This window comes from Oxyura jamaicensis, assembly GCF_011077185.1.
Source record: "Oxyura jamaicensis isolate SHBP4307 breed ruddy duck chromosome 1 unlocalized genomic scaffold, BPBGC_Ojam_1.0 oxy1_random_OJ72071, whole genome shotgun sequence".
NCBI classification, from domain to species: domain Eukaryota; kingdom Metazoa; phylum Chordata; class Aves; order Anseriformes; family Anatidae; genus Oxyura; species Oxyura jamaicensis.
In genome coordinates this window covers 1-1,786 of record NW_023303028.1, presented here as the reverse complement: position 1 = coordinate 1,786, position 1,786 = coordinate 1, and the positions used below count along the sequence as shown (strand labels likewise).

Below are 1,786 nucleotides of genomic sequence, written 5' to 3'. Positions count from 1 at the left end.
TCCTCTCTGCCCATCATCAGGAACCTGCCTCAACTGGCCAGTAAGAAAGCCCACACAGATTATCTCCCTCACCTTCACAGTGGATGGACACAGCAGCAGGGTAAGCAAGCAATCAATAAAATAATCAAGTTCTCCTGGGTGAGACTTGGAGCAGGGACTGTATCGGTCACCCTCGTGAAGTCCTGACCCACCAAAACTCTTTAATCACCACTGCAGAGGTTAGTGAAACTTGGCCACAGGGACTGACCTCTGTGCAAGCACACACCACCACCCATCCAGGAGACGCAGGAGCTTCATCAGATTTAAGATGCCCCATGATCACCTGCTAGGTTGCTTCTGGCCTATCTACCACACGTCCTCTGTTAACTTCTTCCTTAACCTTTGCCCATAGGTAAGACCTGACCACCTTGAAAGAGCAAACTGGCCCATTCTTGGTACTCTCCAAATAAACAGGTTCTCCTGGCATGGGAGACAGTCCCAGAGAGGCAAGCCCTAATTAGAAGAGCCATATGAGCAGCTTCTGTCCTTTGGCGAATTTTGTGTTTTCTGCCTCTCCCAGTTTCTCGAGAATTGATCAACAGGGCTCACACAGAGACCTCTGACTGGTGATATATAGCAGCGTGTTCAGAGATGGGGTGTTCAATTACAGTGATAGGTTATATCTGAATTTATCTTACACCTTTGACCACTTTATCTGCTTCTCAAACCCTATCTCCTAGGATTTATCTCAACAGTCCCCAAATGGAAACAGCTCCCTGTAGCTAATATTTCCTCTTTTTCATTTCAGACATGGAGTTTCTCTCAAAATGACACCTGTGTGAGCTATCGGAAAGGTAAAAATCCGTACTCTTACAGTGACAAATTTTCTTTGCCTAGAAATGTCAGAGCTTTAATGCCCCATATATACTTTACTGGATATCACTAGAAATTGAAACCTTTATGCCAATGGAAAGGAAACATTCCCAGTCTCCCAGGTCTAGAAAGCTTTGAGATATCTGGCTGTTAAGGTATGAAATATTTTTAAGCATATAAAACCTATTTTTGAAATGTTACAGCTACTTCTAGGCTCAAAATATCTGGACTAGCAGTCATGAAAACCCTTGGCTCCTGAAATGGGATGATATGAAATATATATCTTCTAGACAATCAAAATCTCTCCAAAACTTTCAAAGTATGTTATTTTAATTTTGTTTTCTGTTTGTTGGTTTCTTTCTAGCAAGCTCATGGACTTACTTAATTCTCATAACCACAGGAACAAAACCGAGGAGGAACTTCCTGATTTTTGCCTGCAGCACATAAATAAGTGAAGAGGCACTGCTGTTGCTTCCCCAGGCTGCAGAAGGTCTCTGAGCTGTTCTTCTAGACTTCCCCAGTTCTTGTTCTAGGTAAAGCGGAACAAAGTGGAACAAATTAAAACCTACAGTGCTCTACACTTCAATTTTATTCCATTTATTTATTTATTTGATTGATTGATTGGTTTTATTTTCATTATGAAGACTGTGTGGAGCAGGCCTCTTATGAAGAAGGAATGCAGGAATATTGCCTCTCCATAAGCACCAGCACATGTGAGCCTTTTCACCGTTTAGGTGAGTGTAGGTTTGTATTCACACAATCTCACAAAAGAGTGGGCAAACTTGCTGTAAAGATCTGCATGCCTCAGTGTTTGTCAGAACCCGTTAATAAATAGTAGTCGTAGACAGCAGTTGGGACAAGTGGAAAATACTTCACACTGACGTACGGTAGTCAGAATCATAGATGAATGAATGAAATGATGAGGTTTTTCTTT

The 1,786-nt window shown here is 41.9% G+C and overlaps 1 long non-coding RNA gene across 2 annotated transcripts; it reads left to right on the top strand.

The window, feature by feature from the left end:
* The first annotated feature begins 360 nt into the window (after positions 1–360).
* LOC118156839 lies at positions 361–1,768 on the top strand. Of its 2 annotated transcripts, XR_004746463.1 has the most exons (4): positions 361–605; positions 788–833; positions 1,217–1,385; positions 1,497–1,768. It is a non-coding gene; the product is annotated as an uncharacterized LOC118156839 (long non-coding RNA). The 2 variants fall into 2 exon arrangements; XR_004746462.1 differs by lacking the exon at positions 1,497–1,768 and having other exon boundaries at positions 1,217–1,490.
* The last annotated feature ends 18 nt before the right edge of the window (positions 1,769–1,786 follow it).